The sequence below is a fragment of the Pinus tabuliformis genome, chromosome 4_2, assembly GCF_031772625.1.
Source record: "Pinus tabuliformis cultivar Carrire ecotype Pingquan chromosome 4_2, CPIR1, whole genome shotgun sequence".
Taxonomy (NCBI): domain Eukaryota; kingdom Viridiplantae; phylum Streptophyta; class Pinopsida; order Pinales; family Pinaceae; genus Pinus; species Pinus tabuliformis.
Genome location: NC_142304.1, coordinates 163,652,521 through 163,672,554, shown reverse-complemented (window position 1 = coordinate 163,672,554; position 20,034 = coordinate 163,652,521). Strand labels below are relative to the sequence as shown.

The 20,034-nt window shown below is 38.3% G+C and overlaps 1 protein-coding gene across 2 annotated transcripts in view; it reads left to right on the top strand.

Moving 5' to 3' along the window:
• LOC149168690 (uncharacterized) overlaps window positions 1-20,034 on the top strand; it is a 342,439-nt gene that overhangs the window by 179,081 nt on the left and 143,324 nt on the right. The gene's annotated exons all lie outside the window — the stretch shown is intronic.

Sequence of the window (20,034 nt, the reverse complement as noted above, 5' to 3'; positions counted from 1 at the left end):
TCCAAATTCTTGGCGGACTTCCATTGCAACTCCCATATCTCTATAAATTTTCCTCAAATCTGTCTTGTATCCTTGTACCACTTCAGAATCTTTGTTTGGTGCTGTTATACTAGGTAAAGACAAAATTTTAGAATGATAATATTTAGGGTGCAATGCCTATGCCAAAATGTGTAATGGTGTGGTCATTTTGTTCCACCTTTCTGTAACTATGTCCTTCACTAAATAATATAATGTTTCATAAGGGTCATTTTCACTTGCCCTGATAATTTCCCTTATCCTCTCTAAGATACTATCAATGTTTTCATAAACTTCCCCCAAGCAAGGTGTATCTGTATCAAATGCCCTGATCAAGGTCAAGATTGGTTCAGTGAACCATAGAAGGTATTGGACCTTGTCCCACCATGCATCATCAAGAATGATGGACTTGATTTTTTGCCCTCTATCGGAAGTGGAAGTTCTCCATGATTCCCAAAGAGGGTCAATTACCATTGCTTGTAATGCTTGTCTCATCTCCACAAGTCTCTTTATGACAAGAGTGTGGGAGGCAAAACGAGTTTCAGCAACCTACAAGTTTCAAAGAGTCAAATCTCAAATGAGAAACCATATATAAATTTGTAATTAAAAATAAGAATTTCCAATACAAATAATATTGATTAAAAAAATTACCTTTAGTAACTCCAACTGTGCCAAACCCCGATAAATGGATTGGGACATTGAATGCTTTGTTATGAACATTTGTATTTCTTTTGATGCTACATATATTTTATTAATTCATTCAATCTCACCAATCTTGGCAAGCATAAGGTTCAATGAATGTACTGCACATGGATTCCAAAAGATGTGATCATATCAACCCTCCATAATCAAACTTGCAGCTTTACAAACCTATGCGTTGTTTGTAATGACTTGGACAACATTATGTGGCCCCACACTTTCAATTGTATCAATAAGAATTTTAGATATGAAAAATGCATCTTTCTTTATTCCAATGCAATCAACAACCTTCAAAAACATTGCCACTTGGGGGCATACTGCAACAACATTAATTAATGGGCACTTCCTTTGGTCTCTCCATCCATCAGAAATGATGGATACCCCTGTTTCTGCCCATGTATCCCGGATTGCCTGTAGCTGTCTATGCACGGATTGTCTCTCTGATGCCAACAAAGTAGTGCAAACATTTTCATATCTAGGGCTTTTGTACCCTTTTGGTGCTTCATTAACTGCCTTAATCATTTGTTGCCAATAAGGGGAACGCATCAAATTGAATGCTAGCCCATTTGCATAGATGCAATGAGCTACATGTTCATCAGCTATGTCTCTACCTTGATTATTGAAACATGCTTCAAGAGGGCCTAGAGTGGGCCTTTTATTAGATGTGGCAGTAGGCCTAGATGGCAATAGAGGCCTAGTTGTAGAGCTTTGCACAGGTTGTTTTCGCTTAGCAAACCTCCTGCATAGAATTTCATTTTTCGAGGACTCAAACCTTGGCCAGGTTTGCCATTTTTATCTTTTGGCCCGGTGCATACTTGCACCCCTGTGTTAGTTTGACCAGTGAGATGGGCCTTCACTCTAGTATATGAGCCATTTTTTATATCTTGGCATTCATTGCACTTCCATTTAAATGAACCACCTCTGAGATTTTTTCCAATAATCTCCACGTATTGCCATAGAGGAGATTTTGGGTCTGTTTTGATGATTTCCCTTCACTATGCTCATGTTGTGATGGTTCCATAATGATAATGGTATAGACTCTATTGGTTACTGCATATAAAATTCAAATTATAATATATTATCAATAAACAATTAAAAATTAAAATACAAAATTAAATAGTAAATACATAAAAAAAATTAAAATTAAAATACATTAAAATTTAAATAGAGCTCAAAGATTGTCCACAAAAGCCCAAGTATTAACACCATTCCACTCCCTAGAGTTAAATTACCACTAAAAAATAAAAAATTAAAAATTAGTATTACCACTAGTATTAGGCTAATATCATATATTATATATCATTATAATTTACATTATAAAATATAACTAAACTAAACACTACAGTAAAAAATATTAAAAATTTAAACACTACAGTAAATATTATAATTACCTAAACACTACAGTAAATATTGTAAATATTATAATGACTTAAACACTACATAAATATTATAATTACAGTACACTACAGTGAATATTATAATTTAAATATAATTAAACACTACATATTATAATTTAAATATAACTAAACACTACAGGAAATATTATAATTAGTAATTACCTTGTTGAAGCCCGATTCCTCCCTGTTGAATCTTAAACTCTTCAAGGCAGCAGACAACCAACCTTTCCACTGGGCGATAGACACCATAAACCTCAATCGCTACATTGCTGTGTGCAGCAAGGGGGGTGGAGGGTGACAGTGTAAGAGTGACTATGTGCAGTGGGCTGACGGTGAGCCTGGGCGTGAATGCCGATGAGTTGCTGTGTGCAGGGGGGCTGACGGTGAGCCTGGGCGTGAATGCCAACAAGCTGCTGTGTGCAGGGGGGCCGACAGTGAGCTTGGACGTGAATGCCGACAATGGAAGCAGCGGGGCCAGAGTTTGTGACTGTCGAGTGCCGACAAAGGGGGGCAGCGGCCACACTTTATGAAAAATAAAATCGAAACCTAAAAAAAAACGGCTTTTGTGACTTTTCGGCAAACCATTTGGGCAGTTTCGGCAACCACCATCAGGATCCGTTTCCTCACAACGTTGGTCGTTTCCAAAAGGTCAACATCCGAATAAATACGAATTTCACATGTATTTTGGTGGATCCGGATCCGGATCCGGCAATACTCGTCCTTCCTTTGTTGGATTCGGCAACATAGTTGGCTATATACATTGAACATGACTTGAGTTGGAGACTTAGACCTAGTACATTGATCTTATGTAGATAGTACTACTTGTATAGAAGTCTCCTAAGAGTGCAACACCTAGACAAGTGTCTCCTAAAGATTGCAACAGTAGTATTGACATGATCTGTTGACCTGACACATACAAATTGACACTTGGATTAAACATTGAGATAATATCTTGACTTTGAATTGACATATTAGTGGGACTGTAAACACGACTCTTGTCTTGTCAAACATGCTGCAACATGCTTAGTGATGTGATGCATTTACATGGTAGCATTGATTAACTATTGAGGTGACATCAACATATGTTGATGTGATTGTTTGATATAACATTAGTTGTGTTATAGTATTGCAGTTGGTTTATGAGAATCTCACTAGATAGTGATATACGTGACTGCAGTGGGTGAAAATGGATCCAGGGCATTGACTATCTGAGCAACAGTGATTACACATATGCTGGTAGCCCTACTTGGGCCTAGCCTGAGAGATTTGAAGGCAGGTCATAGGGATGACCTGAGGCACCTGAGTTTGTGCCATTATTTGATAGCAATGCCAGATGTTTGCAACGTTATGAGCAATTTGGTACAATGCGATAGAATGATGCGTTGCTTGCATATGAGCTTTGATGTTTATTAATTCGTGAACAATTTAGTACAGTGACGTGCAGTGGTAGCCAACATTGTGAGCTTTTGATGATGGGTAGTGTGGTAGTTCTGATGTATAGTGACCTTTGTGCGCAGTGACACTTAGTGATGTGTAGTTGAGCAATGACACTTAGTGATGTGTAGTTGAGCAGTGACAGTGATGTGCAATTGAGCAATGAGTTGATGTGCAACTTTGTGCAATGGTCAGTGGCTACTGGGATCTGACAAATATACAACATCTTCTTTACAACTTTACTATATTGATTTAGAGCACAAAGGGATCCAGTGTGAAAATTGTGAAACGTGGTTCTTCGGCTCTTCAGGGTGGTAGGGTGGTGCAAAGCAGGTGATTGGTGTCACCTTTAGGTTGTGACCCGAGAACACTTCAAGGTGGTAGGGTGGTGCTAGGGCAAGTTGTCGCTTGCACGGGGCATCCATTCAGTTGTGGCTGATAAACAACATGGCAACGAAGCATCCTTTCCGACAACAATTGGTAAACAAAGTGTTGAGGCACTCATCAAGTTGTGGCCTGATCTACAGGGTGTTGGGGCGTCCTTCTAGTTGCAACAGTGTATTAGGGTCTAGGAGCGTCCTACAGGTTGTGGCCTGTGAATTAGGGGGTTGATGCCTCCCTCAATTGTAGCTGAAATATTGATGCAATTAATTTTTCTTTTGAAGAGAGAAGAAGACAATTACTAAGAAGCGTTCGGTAGTTTTTGACCTAGAGGAGGTTTTCCACCTAAAATCTCTTTGCTAATTGTTTTATCTTTCTGCATTGTTGTATGGTGTTGTCAATTGTTGATTATTGTTTATGATTATCTGAAGAACATTAATAATAACAACTGAAGATTAACTAATGTTCTGAAAAGGATTAATAAAGTGCTAATTGCTAAGAAATACTGATTTAGCCCCCTCTCAGTGTTTCCAACAAATAGGGCCAAAGTTCAGTTAAAAGAGGGGCCAAGTCATTAATAAAGTGCTGGCAGATTTTTCTTGAGTTCGTTGGCAGCCGAAAGGGACTTGACTTCCACAACTTCTCCACTTGTCATCCATTGCCAATGCACACAGTCTCCTACAACTATACACAGACCAGCTAGAGGATCTCACATAAGGGAAGATTGGCACCATTTTGGACAATTGTGTGAAAAATCGATAAAAATATCCTTTATTGCAATCAACCAATAATTATCCAGTGTATTTAATTAAGAGAAAAATCATTTTTTTGCAAATACTGAATAAAAACACGATTGCAATATTCACAAAAATAAATTGCGAAAACATTGATAGAAAACCACTCACAAAATGGACAATATTTTTCGAGAAAACATCCTTGGAAAATCTCAAAGGGAAAACTAGTTCTTCAAATATGAGAGTTTTATTATTAATCTGCATCAAATTTCGTGATTAATAAATATTACAACTGCATGCCAAACCCCAACAAAGCTATGGCAAAATATTTCTTCACCTCCATATGTCGATCTGACCACTAGAAGGGTTACAACCTCCCTATGCAGCCTGACACAACCTTTCCTGTAATTCACACTGCTATTCTTGCAATTGGCCTTTTCTTGCAATCACATTGATTTCTTGCAATTTGCTTGGCAATTGGAAATCCCAATCTGCTAAATTGGCAACTCGTATTGCCTCTCTTGGCAATCTCATATGGCCTCTCCTGGCAATCTCGACTTCTCTGTCTGCAAAATGACTCTATGAGAATTCTTCCTCTGGATCTCGGAAACTGGAAGAATACTAATGAAAGAAAACTCTGGAAATATTTACTTCTTCAACTGTCGCTGAAACCCCCACTGGTGTCAAACCCCACGCTATCACTACACCCTCTTCACTTCAATGAATTGATCTCCAAGACTACCCATCGATTTCTTTTATAATCTCTCGTTGAGAAATCAACGACCAAGATCTAGATCTGAAATGATCTAATCGATTCAAGATTAGCTTCAAAAGCATTGAGGAGAAGGATTCACCTAGATTAGGCATATAATTAAAATCTACCAAGAGCTTGCATCTCACATAGATTCAGGTCTTGCATTTCATTTAGGATAGAATTTGCATCTCGGAACAACTGTTCATTTGGTGACTTGGAATATAAATCTATATTGTGCAAGTAATTAATTTTAAGGCATTGATCTCTAACAGTCTAACTTATAATCTTAAGGAATCTAATCAAATCGTGCTTAGTAATCATACTTACTGTTTAATCTCAACCAAGTTGCTAGGCCATTCAATTGTGTCTTCTTGACTTGTTGGTTCCCAACAAGTTGTTCATCATCTCATCCATAGGGACTACCCCCCTTAGCTTGCATTCAGGAGACAACTTGAACAGAGAGGGCAAGGATCAAAGTGAAAGTCCTTGCCTTGAGCATTGTCGTAATTCTGTGTACAATTTGAGTGACAACAATGCCTAATGAGCGAGATTTGAATTGCTACAATTTTAGCGACAATAATGCCTAATGAGCGAGATTTGAATTGCTACAATTTGAGCGAGATTTGAATTGGTACATGACTAATGAGGGTAATCAACCTTTCTTTCTTACATTGGATATTAATGATCACCTTCTTCATAATTGCATGTTGGATTCTGGGGCTTCAACAAATTTTATGACTAAAATGGTCATGGATCAACTAAATCTCAAAATCTCAAGGCCTTATCAAAACATTTGTTCAATGGATTCTAGGAAGATTGAAGTCCTTGGTGTGATTAAAGATTTACAGGTTTCCTTGGCTGACTATCCATACAAAATAATCGCTATGGATATAACAATTATTGATGTGCCAGATGTATGGGGAATGCTTCTATCAAGGAAGTTTGCAGTAGACTTGGGTGGATCCATTCAGATAGATTTATCATATGCCACTATTCCCATAACAACAGGTGACATGGTCAGGTTATACAAGGAAGTTGAAAGAAGATACCATGTTGAGTACCCAAAGACACTAGAAAATGTTGAGCATATTAGGCCACAAGGTCATCCACCGCAGTATGAGGTAGAGTTTATTAAACCAGTATATCACTTTTTCTCGTCTTATATTCCATCCAATCTTCCGAGCAAAAAAAAAGGATGATTCAATTTGACAGAGATGAGCACCACAATTATCACATGCTTCATCAGCCAAAGAGAGTCAAGTTTCAGCAAGGGACATTTGACAAACAACTGATTGACTTACCTGTATGCAAGCGGATGTCTTAGATTGTACCACACATATGACATCTGATGCCATGGGGCATCTTTGTATAGTGTCTCTAACCCTACACCTTTTCATTTATGTCATTAGTTAGTTTTCTTTTATGCACTTATGTTTTATGTTTTTACTTTTCAGTTTGTTAGAGTAGATATTTTCTATTCTAGCAGATATTCTACGTATGCGTGATGATTTCGATTTTGAATGGATATCTATTTGATGGACTTCTGTTTTCTTGGATACAAGATTCTAGATTCTCACGTCACTTCATTGAAGTAATGTGTCCCCAAGTGTCAATTAAATAATTTTTCTGGCAAAAATAAAATTAAATCCTAAGCCAGAAAATTAATTTTGAGTCAAAAAATTAAAATTTGAAAAATTAATTTCTCCAAGTGGAAAATGACTCTAAAATTCGTGGGTCATGAAGAAGTCAATTTTTGGGGGTCCCCTACCAAGGCAAAAGTGGGTTTTCTAAGAAAAATTAAGCCCTTGGAGCTTGGTGGCTAAGTCAAAGTCAATTTTTTGAGGAAATTAATCCAAAATAATTATTTTTGGATTAATAAAAAATGGTTTTAATGAGAAATTGAAAATTTTTCAAAAATAAGTATTTTCAACGAAAAAGATTAAAAGTTGATCAAGTATTTATCGATGATTGAGATTATGTTGATGGGATCAAGGAAACTCGCCATTATTTTCCACTTGGAGGTATTTATCTATAAATTAGAAGCCATTTGCTTCTCAAGACACAATGATAGTGACTCTGGTCTAAATGTAATTCTGTAACGCTGGTGTGAAGCCACTGTTCTGCTGCGAATGTTTGAAATTCATAATAGAAGACTTTGGGTTTCAGTTCATGGTGTCTTTGCTTCATTGATCTGTAGTATGCGCTGGGTATGTGGTTTCCTATATTGTGCTTCAATATTATATGAATTTTTATTTCATTTGTAGATGATAGGAACATTCTATTGGTAAGTTTTGGTCTTATCTTAGCTGATTCGATTCATTGTATGATTTGACAATTTTCTTCTAGACCCTCAAAATCCACTTTTTCCAAGTCTAGGGGAGAAATGTGGCAATAAAATTAGAGTGGAGAAAAATAAAAATTCCCACATGCTAGAATTGTGAAAATTCCTGAATCTAACACATTAGAAACCTCTATTGCAATTTCTGGTTTACTATCTCCTACTTGTTCTTTAGTTACATAAACATCGAAGTAAACACAAATGCAACCTTCATAGATATACAAATCATGCACTGAAGTAAACATAAATAATAACACAAGGGACACTGTTATTTTTGGACAATGAAAACTGGTGTAGCAGATATGAGGGTTTTATTATTAAGCAGATTTCTTGAACACAACTAGGGTGCTAAAATGGCTCACCCAACAGAGAATGTCCTCAGCAGTAGTACCTCTATCTGGAGACAGATATTTCGGCAAACCAACAACCGGATGATCAACCCCATAGTGATTATGACTGTTCCTTGTGCTAGACAATGAAAGATGCTCCAAGCACTGCTCTAGAACTGCGTCACTCTTCAAAAACTGCGTCACCCTCTCCCAACTGATCTGCTCTCACTCTACCCCATAGAATCTTCCTAGCGCTGCCTCTGAAGCCCTCTGTGTCCTCTACCTTAGCCTCTACGACTTTTGCGTCAGCCTCTACGGCCTTCTGCGTCCTCTGTGCTGCCTCCTTCGACCTCTGTGGCAACCTTTCTTTGGCCTGCGTTGTCTCTCTTGACACTTCACTGCCTCTTTGCTATGTATTCTTCAACCTTGGATGAAAATCCCTTGCTGAACTGGCCCTTGTTGCAAATGATCACTAAGTTGATTTCCTCAGCAAACCTCACTCCACAAAAGCAAATTCTTGATCTCTCTTGGTGTATTTCCAACTGACCCTCAAGCCTCCTCTTATACTTTTCCTGTTGACGAATCAACGGCCGAGATTAAGTCCCTAATCAACGACTAAGATTAGAACTGGCTTGATCCTCGTCACTTAGAACTTTCTCACCCATATTATATTAATACACATTAATATTTTAATTTTCCTAAGTTTAGACTTAGGAACTCATTAAAAATATTAATTATTTTAATATCTCTTCATCTGGGTGGAATTTCTCCAAACGATTTCTGTGCTTGGAGATCTTATGTGCCTTAGCCTCTCCACCAAATTTCATGGCTAGAGCACTTCCGATGCTACCAAAAATCAGCACTTCCTCTTAGCGAGGAATGTGCTCTAGCATGCTTCACCATAGAAGCATCACACTGATCCTCCTCATCGGTCCTCTGTGTTGATGCTAGACCTATTGCCCCACATCCACTACACTGCTACTTCTTGTACTGCTGTCCATGACACTGCCACTACCACTGCTACATCTGTACTGCAACTCCCTCTCAACACGCTGCATTATGCTGCCCATAGCCTTGCCACTGCTAACTGCTACACTGCGACTTAGTTACCGAGAAGCAAGTAACTGGCTTCTCCCAAACACTGACATCCCGGTCAGTCTGGAAGCCTCGTGATGCTGAAGCTGCCTTCGCTGCTATCATGTGCTCCCTCTGCTGCCACTGCGCTGCTGCAAACACCTCTGTGTCTCTCGCACTGCTGCAACATCCACTGCGCTGCTACAGACTTCTGCACTCTAGCATTATCTTGCCACTCCATCACACCTTGCTCCCCTCGACACCTATCGTCATGCTACTGTCGTTAAGGACTCCTGTAGCTGTATCTAATCCAAGAGTTTGGGCACCTCACGGATCCTGCCCCCTTGTACCTCTTTCAAACTACAACTCTAAATCAACCCACCTCCCTCCTGGACATGTGGATGTCATCTCTGCCAAATGAATGTCGAACTGGTTCTCTTCCCCCTCTTTCTCTGCTGCCCTAGCAAAACTCGGATCTGGATTTCTTTGGCGCTCGAAATCCTCTAAGGAACAGGCTCCTCTAGAGTCTTGACTCCCTCTAAGTCCTGATTTCCTTCACGGAAATCCTCTGGCCAAATGTCGAATCACTCCTCTCCAATCCTCCTTTGCTGTTATAACCTGGATCTAGATTTCTTTGGCTAGAAATCTGTCAAGGCAGTGACTCCCTCTACCTCGGCTCTGTCTCCACAGACACTGTTCTGCACCAATAGCAACAACGTCCCGCTAGCTCCTTAGATTGAATCTGCTCTGCTCCCCCAGCCCCGACAACTAAAGAATCTGAGCTCCTCTGGCTTTGTGCAATCACTGAGTGAGCTAGATCAGCTCCTCCTGGCCACTACGTCACTCCTTCCTAGTTCAAAAGATGACGTGGCTCTACGTGAGCCTGATCTGCCTCTCTTTGCTTCTACGCTGGCCTAGAAAACTGACGCAGTTACTACGCGGGTTCCTCTCAGTTACTCCGTCACCCTCACCTAGCTCAGAATGCTGACGCAGGCACTACGTGAGCCTCTGCGTCACCTCTTCTGCATTGCGTCACTCTCCCTCTGCATCTTTGGCTCTGGAAAAACGATGTCACTCGGAACATTTGCCTCTTTGCAGCAAATTCTCTGGATCTCCCGGCTGGTGTCTTCAGTATTTTATGATCTGTAATGCTCTGATACCATGTGAAAATTTTTGAATCTAACCCATCAGAAACCCCTACTGCAATTTCTAGTTTACTATCTCCTACTGGTTCTTTACATTAACAAGTTATTTAGTTACATAAACATCGAAGTAAACACAAATGCAACCTTCACAGACATACAAATCATGCACTGAAGTAAACATAAACAATAACACAAGGGACACCGTTATTTTTGGACAATCGTCCTTAGAAAAACCCAATGCGGGAAAACTGGTGCAACAGATATGAGGGTTTTATTATTAAGCAGATTTCTTGAATACAACTAGGGTGCCAGAATGGCTCACCCAACAGAGAATGTCCTCAGCAGTAGTACCTCTATTCGGAGATAGATATTTCGGCAAACCAACAATCGGATGATCAACCCCATAGTGGTTCTGGCTGTTCCTTGTGTTGGATAGCGAAAGCTGCTCCAAGCACTGCTCTGGAACTACGTCACTCTCTAGGAACTGCGTCACCCTCTCTCGACTGATTTGCTCTCAGTCTACCCCACAGAATCTTCCCAGCGCTGCCTCTGAAGCCCTCTGCGTCCTCTGTGTCAACCTCTACGGCTTTTGCGTCAGCCTCTGTGACTCTTTGCGTCCTTTGCGCTACCTCCTTCGGCCTCTCTGTCAGCGCTTCTTGGGCCTGCGTTGTCTCTCCCGGCACTTCACTGCCTCTCTGCTACGTATTCTTCAGCCTTGGATGAAAATCCCTCGCTGAATTGCCCCTTTGCAACTGATCACTATTTTGATGTCCTCAGCAAACCTCGCCCTAGAAAATTGAATTCTTGATCTCTCTTGGTGTATCTTCAACTGACCCTCAAGCCTCCTCTTATACTTTTCCCATTGACGAATCAACGGTCGAGATTAAGTCCCTAATCAACGACTAAAATTAGAATTGGCTTGATCCTCGTCACTTAGGACTTTCTCACCCATATTATATTAATACACATTAATATTTTAATTTTCCTAAGTTTAGACTTAGGAACTCATTAAAAATATTAATTATTTTAATATCTCTTCGTCTTGGAGATATCATGTGCCTTAGCCTCTCCACCAAATTTCATGCCTAGAGCACTTCCAATGCTACCAAAAATCAACAAGAATGATGTGGAAGTGACTTGGAAAATCACTCAAGTCAAAAGTCAAGTCAAAGACAAGTTTGTGAGATGATTTGGCACACGACATCAACAAGGATTCATTACACTCCAACAAATCGAGTTTGTGGGCCAGATTGAGAGATTCGACTTGGTGACATGGCACCTCGAAATATTTTGAGGATCAACACATGATGGGGAATATTTGGTGGGATATTTTGTTGAGAGTTTAATGGAGTCTTGTCTCCACCACAACTCCACTATTCCTCACATTTGTACACATCTACCTATCTCATCCCTGCGCAAAACTAGTTTAGCTCCACGCATTCCTTGTTGGTCAGCCCTATGCATGGCAGATTGGCTTGAGATTGGAGAGGTGTCACTCTTTGAGGTGGCTTGTTGAGATTCAATGAGAGTTGGCTCCCCCTTCAGCAATAAATCTTCACACTTGGCAATTTGAATTGTGAACATGAGGAATACGTTGGGCTAGCTAGAGGAGTTTGATTTGCTTGAGGATACACTTGTCCTTGATCTCTCCACACTTGGAATTTGACTTGCTTTCTTGGGATTGTCTCCATATCCACATGTCATATGGGATTTCTCTTGGGATTTGCCCCCATTCTCCTATTTAAATCAACCGCTGGCTCTTATTGTGTCATATTGAAATGAACACTTGTGCTTGGGTATACTCTACTGCTTTGTGTACTCACATTTTTATGCAATAATAAAGACTTTGGAGTTCAATATTGTAGTTTTCTTTTTCCATGGATATGGTATGATATTTCTGATTATGTGTTTATTATTCTATTGGTGATAATTCTATTGTTATTTCCATTTGCTTTCATAGATTTACTAGTGTACAATTATCTTGCATTGGTATTTGGGTTAGAGAAGTATTCTAGATTGGGATGTTTTAGCAAATTTTCAGTTAAATTTTTATAATTTCCTCTTCATTGTGTCATCTGGCCCCAATGGATCTAACTTTTTATCTTGAAGTTGTGTGGAAATCTTTTGAATCAAATCTCAAGCATGAGGGGACGTTTTTGGTTGAACTAGCCCACTCTTGAGCATAGAAGTGGAAGAACCTACATATTAATTTCCAAGGCCTTATCATTTGAGATTTGTTGTGCAGGGGTCTCCTTGGATTTGGTTTGTGATAAAATCTATTTCAATTTATTTTTCCTCGAACTTTGTGCTTTTATTGAACAAATCCGCTAATATGGAACATATTATTGGCTAATCAAAGAGAGGAGTTATACTCACACTCCTTGATTTAGCTTTTGTAAATCATTTGTATATATTTTTACATTATTTTCTTGGTGTCATCCACTAATCCTTGGAGTTCATTTTGCAGAGAAATAAGAGCTTATCTAAGGGGTTTCTCTCATACAACTTTGGCAGGGACTTTAGAGCATAAGGTTGGAAATTATCACCATTTTTTTTTGTAGGCTGCCAACTATCTATTGGAGCATGAAAACTCTCTGGCTGTGAGCCCTTGAGGGCCTTCTTTTCTCCCTGGTTGTGAGCATAAAGAGGACGCTGATTATCTCTGTCAAAACAGTGAGCAAAATGAGGCTTGTCCTCTCTCTTCTAGGCTGATTTCTTCACTCTTAAGTGGTTGGGGTTGTTTGAGTGAAATTCCTTGGAAAATTTCAGACTTGTATTCGAAGAGCTTCCTTTGTGCCTCATTGCCAAAAGTTTTACAAAATATCCTCACTGGTTTCTTAAGGAAAGGTTCATTTTTTGTCAAAGTTCAATATCACTTAAAACCTTCCTTGAAGATTTGAGCCCTTCTCATTGTGAAAGGGTCTTCTTCTTTTGTCATTTCTAATAAAAGCAATCTTGTTTCTGGAGGGAGCGTGGGAATTTTCCCTTGGTATCCCACCTCTTTATTTAAAAGGGAGGATTCTTCTTTTGACTCGTTAGCTTAGTTTAGATCTAATTGCTAACTTGTTCTTGGCTCTAACTAGATTAGTTTCATCTTCATTGTCTTTGGATCTAACATTTTGCATCTTTGTGTAATTTTCTACATAATTTAGTTGCATTTGAGTAACTCATGTCTTCATCTCATTAGTATCTTAGATTAAAGTAGTCCTTCTATTTTCTGATTAGCAATCTCATTTTCCATCATTTACTTGTGCTTTGTGATATAATTCTCACTTGGTTTAATTGTCATAACATATTATAAGTGAAGATACATTTTGTAGAGAACTTTCAATTAAAGGAATTTGAGTTAATGTTTTAGCTTTTGATCTAATTTTCTTTCATTGTCCTTGTTTCATTGAGTAATTGTTACATGCTTCATTGATTATTGCTATAAATTAATTATCATATTGTGCCCAAGGTAACTTCATTCATAAGTGGATTATTATCTCATTGCTTTGAAGCATATTGCTATCACTATATCTCATTTGAAAGTTGAAACATTGCATTAACATTTTTGACATCCCATTTGCATATTAGATTTAGACTTGCATTTCTAAAATTTACCTCCAAGCATAAGCTTGGTTGAATAGAAATTTTAGGATAAGTCTCCCTAACTTTCATTCAATTTGATAAACCTGAGTTTGGAGTAAGGTTAAAACACATGACCTTGCAGTTCTCTTGTGGACGAGCTTTTGTAGGAATGGAGGCACGTGGATTGCAAGGAGGCTAGGAAGAATATCGTTAACGACGGATTTGTGCCTCCTCAGCCTATTCTTCTTCAAGCCACCCCAATCCTTACTAATTTTTGAGAAATTAAGGGGAGATTTCTTACCATAGATTAGACATTTAATTAAAATCAACCAAGATCCTTGCATCACACATAGATAGATCCTGCATTCATTCATCTAGCATTGTCTTTCAATTGGTTATGGTAATTGGAATTGTGGGCTAATTCATTTACTTGCAAGCTTTACTTTATACTCTTGTACTTGTCTATTATCTATATCATTGTTGAGCATTTTCCATTGGAAGTACAAGCCTTTTTTTCTTGCAAGTTATATCTCAAGTCTTGTTGCTCATATTTTCAATTATTTCTTGTACTAACACTTGTCTTGCAACAATTACCTTTTGTTGTGACTTGAAGTATCATTCCATTTTGCAAGTGTTATTTCTTTATTGAGCATTGTTTTAAGGCACTGGTTTATCACTGTTATCTTGTCATTGTCATATTGATCTTATTGGAATCCATCTCGGTAATATTTACATTGCTCATTTAAATAATCATACTTGCTAAATAATCCTTAAATTCAAGTTACTTAGAAGTAATTGCCTTGCCCTTAGTCTCCTATAACTTGTTGTTTTCAACATGTCTTTCCTTTAGAAACCTCTCTTAGGGTCCACCTGCCTTGGCTTTAGCTAGGAGAGAGCTTGCTTAGAAAGAGTTGGGAATAGGTGACAACTCCTGTGAGCTTTGCCACGAAGGTTACACCTTGTGGGGTTAAGGATTCTTCCCACATTTAACTTAGGTGTGTAAGCAAGGTGGCAACAAGAGCTAAGCCATATCTAATCTTCAGGTCAACTTTTGGTTATGGGACTTCTTCATTTGAATGATTGGTAGACTAAAAAATAGGTTCTTGGGTGAGTCTCTTGTCAAAAGGAACGATTGAGTGGATGTTCATTGAACTATGGTTTCTTAGGTGAGTTCATGGCCTTGATGGTAGTTTCTGTGTCATACTTTCAAATATGATAGTGGTGAGAAACAGTGAGTGAACACCACTGGTGGGTTCTAGTGACTGAAGGAGGAAAGAAGAAAAAAAGTTTGTGTTGAAGTTGGTTTGAACAATTCGTTATTTAGAGCTTTACTGCTTTATTAGGGCTCTCATTTTAAGGTGGATGTTGGAGGGGAAAACTAAACATTGAAATATTATGCTAATGCACAGTCTTATATTAATGTTGGTAAATGGAGATACTATTAAAAAATTGAATCACTTAAGCAACTGAACATACTTTTTTATCTAATCGATATTTACTCATATGTACTGTATTATGAGCATCCTATGAAATTTAATATTTGATTGATGAATTGGAGATGCTTATGACACTTCTATATGCTGGTTTTATTATATGATTTTGGTAGTTTATAAATGTAATTTACCTTACTAAAATATGCCAGTAAATCTTGCAACAATTCTTAAAATTCTTTTTCATACATTTTCACAAACACTTTGCATGAAAATATTTCATCAAACACTTTGTATGCAAAGAAGAGAGATTTTTTGGTAGAGACGTTTATTCAAACATTTGCATGAATTCAAATAAGAGACTCATGCTCAACACATGAAGAACAATAACTTAGCCAATTTATTTACTAATTTGGAGCATGCAAATACATGCCAATCACTCCATTAATACAAAATCTAGAGCCTATGAATCAATATTGCATTAATCGTTATCGAGATTAAATTGGTGCGGGGAAAAAATTGTAAAAATCGGGAAAAAATCAGTAAAAATCGGGAAAAAATTGTAACATACAAAAATCTTCTTTTTTTTTTGATTTTTTTTAATATCTAAAGCATTTACAACATAAAATAAATACATTGACACATAAATATGATAAAAGAACTAATATATAAGATGTTTAATATCATTTCTAGTGCTACATCACACATAACAGTGAATCATGTCCTGAATAGTAAGTCCTAACTCATGACTCCCAACTCATCCTCAAAATATCAACAAAAAATATAATAATGTATATCATGAGTCATAATGTCATATACAATGAAATGAACCAAATAACTAAAGTCTAATACTATTGATTTCCTCTTCCCCTCTTGCGAGAAAATGTAATAGCTTTCCTTTTCCCTCTAGATGTAGATGCCGATGGAGTTGGCAGTGGACTCTATTGTGCTCTAGAAGCTGAAGAACTAGGAGCTATAGGAGGTAGACCATGTCCTCTATTGGTGGCAGGGGTAGCCCGGGTAGGTGGTGTCACCTCCTCCTCCTGTTCCTCCGCCTCCTCCTGCTCCTCTTCCCCCCTCTCCACTACCTCCTGCACTAACCAATCATCAACAGACTCCATGAAAGGCCTCTCGGCTTCAACCCTCCATGCAGTAGTGGTGTCAATCCCATCCAATGAGATGGCCTCCATATTAGGTGTCCTCTCAAGTTGCCTCACCCACAATTGAAGATTGTAGTAGACGTAGACCATGTCATTAAGTCATTGGGACTCCAACCTGTACAAACATCATGAAATAATAATTATAAAAAAATAAAATATTGTTTAATGAATTCAAAAAATTATTTGGAAATTTGCAATATTTTAAGTGTTAACTTGTTGTGCTTCTTGTTGTGTATTTTTTCAAATACACTCCAGTTACGCTCACATCCTGAGGAGCTACACGTTTGGCTGAGGATTCAAATGGAAAGCTTTTGCAGAAGGGGTACTCTGGCACCATACATTCTCCACCATGCATCTACAACAAAATTACAAATAAAGTTTTAAATAAACATAAGAAAAAAATGAAATTTGAAAGTTGAATCAAAGTATGAAGTTATGAACTTGAAGAGACAATGAAATTTGAAAGAAACTAAAAAATACCTAACATTTTAGTCGTCCTATCAGTCACAGCCATTTCAAAGCCAAATGTGCCACCTGCCATCCTGTATGTCTCAATTTCTTTGGAGATTTCTGTACGTTCTGCTGGAGATCGCACCATCCTCTGAACACAGGTTAAGAATCCATCCATGATCTCAACATCAAATACGAACCCACATGCGTAAGAAAATGCGAGGTTCAGGTAGATCCCTGCAGCATGAATGGGACGATGGAGTGTGTTGTTCCATCGTTCATCAATCACTTCCCATAGGAGGAGTTGTCTCTGAAACCCCTCATCTCCCTTATCATCATAGTAGGCCCGAATGGATTCTTTCGCCCTGTCCATGGCCTCATACAAATAGCCCATTGCGGGCTTCTCACCATCAACTAATCAAAGAACCTTTACCAAAGGTTCAGTAACGGTGCACACCTCCTGCACTCCCGCCCAGAAGTCTTCCTGGTATGAAACTAGTCTGCATATGGCCTCTCCCTCTGGTTTGCGGCTCATTGTCAAAGCACGCCACTCCTCTGAAAGAAACATTCTCTTCACATCCCACATAGAATTCAAGAGGGATTGAAGAGATATGAAACTGGTGGTAAACCGTGTAATGGCGGGGCGCACCAACTCTTTGTTGTTGGTGAATTTTCTCATCAAGCTAAGCACAAATGTATGATTATATAAATTTTGTAATGCTTTTTGATGACTCAACAATATCTTTGACAAAGGAAATTTTCCCTATGTCCTCCAACATCAAATCAATACATTGTGCAACACAAGGTGTCCAAAATAAAGTAGGATGCCTCTCCATAAGCATCTTGCCAACAACAACATAATTTGCAACATTGTCCGTTATGACTTGGACAACATGTTCTGCACCCACCTCCAAAATAAACACATCTAACAAATCACATAAAGTTTTTGCATCTTTGATATGTGCAGATGCATCAACAGATTTCATAAACATAGTCCCTTTGGGACAACCAACCAAGAAGTTTATAAGGGTTCTCCCCTTTTGGTTAGTCCAACCATCTGACATCACAGTGCATCCTGTTTGTGCCCATGATTCCCTAAACTCCTCCAATCTTTTGGTGCAGTCAACCTTTTCATTTTGAAGAATCCGGCTTCTAAAGTCATGATAAGAAGGGATTTTGTACCCTGGGCCAACAGTTGCAATAACATCAACAGTAGGCTGGAAAAATGGATTATTCCTTACAACGCTAAAATGAATATCACTCCAAAGGCGAAATTTGACCAACAACTTGTCAACATGTTCTTTCTCAGTTTTTTTAAGCATTGAAGTGATAGATGGCTGTGAACCAGGCGTGGTTCTAGGAACAAAAAATGATGAGGCAGCTACCGGGTTGGTTGATGCTGAAGTAGAACCATTGCCACTTCTTCACCTGACTTTGTTAGTTGCTTCTTCATTTCTGCTTTGGCCTCTCTATTGTGCTCTAAATTTTCCAATGATCTCATGGTTTTTCGGATGATTTCAGGATTTGTATTTGTGCAAGGCCCTACATCAAATCTAGGGATTTGTGCAAGGTGATACTTCAATCTGAACACCCCCCCTGACATATGCTGTCCACACAACTTGCAAGACAAGTTCATTCTATCAATCCCTCCATCAGTGTCACCAAATTCCCACAGAGGGTCCAATTTTCTTGGCATGTTTGACTTTGAACTTTGAACTTGAAGTTGAATGGTGATTCGGTGAACCTATGGCAAAATAAGGATTACAATTTACAAGTTACAAACTTACAATTTACATTGTACAAAAACTAAAAAAAATTACATACATGAGTAACATAAGTTATAACAAAACACATGGAATTTTTGACAATTTAAGAAATTTTAACAAACAAAATGAAAAATCAAATGACAAAAACCCCATCAAGATTCAAATCAATTCAAAAATATTTGATAACCCATTGAATTCTTTTGATAAACAATGGGTTATCCAGATTCCAAACCCAACCAAAAACATAGAAAAAAACCAAAACAAAGTTACAAAACACAAAATGTTGGTGCCCATACTGGTTTGATGGAGAAAATTCGTCTCCTCCTTAGCTCTCACTCCGTTTTTCTCCTCCAATCAGCGGATTCAGCTCCCAAACGACCAAGAGGTCACTCCAAGAGTCCAAAACCTCGTCGTTGCCGGCGTGCTACTGTCTGCTGTGCAAATGAATTTAAAAAAATCGTGATTTTTTGTTATATAACGCGCTGTTGGAAAGGGCCGCGATTTTTTCGGGTCGAATCACGATTTTTATGAAAAAATCACGATTTTTATGAAAAAATCACGATTTTTTCATAAAAATCGTCGGAAAAAAAATCGTTGTATTTATCGAGCGATAATATTGCCGGTTTGAAAAAACCGCGATTTTGCAATATAATCGCGATAAAATCGCGATTAGTGCAACACTGCTATGAATAACTCGGAAAATTGGCAGGTTTTGGCTACAAGAATGGCTGACAGAGATAATTTTGAAATGAGTTATACCTATGATTGGTAGCCTTCGCAAAGTAGCACAATCCTTCCTCAACAATTCGGTCTCTGCAAGACAACCTCAACTTCTCCACAGATAAACTTAGTTGCTACAATAAACTCGACCTCTCCACAAATAAACTCAGTTGCTGCAATAACTCGGCCTTCCAAGAGAGGGCTTTGGCTTCCAAAAGAAGAGATCGGCCTGCAAAATAGTATTTTTACCTTCAACGTTGAGTACTAGTGAGAAATATGAATGATCCCTCCTCTTAACCAGCTAAGGTGGATGGTTTCACCACTGAAACTAGTCTTAGAATTAGCTAGGGTGGATGTCTCACCACCAAAGAATAATCCTTACATCGGGTTCTCACTTTTATATTCAAGCTCCAAGAGCTCTTAAATCAATTATCAAATACAATAACCAATGGCTCCTCAAAAGTGAGCTCCAATTCTCCTTTTATAACTTTTATTAGTAGAATACTATGTGTTATTAACACGGGTCATCAAAATACCATGGATTGCCCCTTTTTACGTTCTTCCTGCTCAATAATATAAAGTGACTTTATAAAGTTTTTGTTTGTTTGTTTGTTTCCATAGTCACTTATTAACACCTT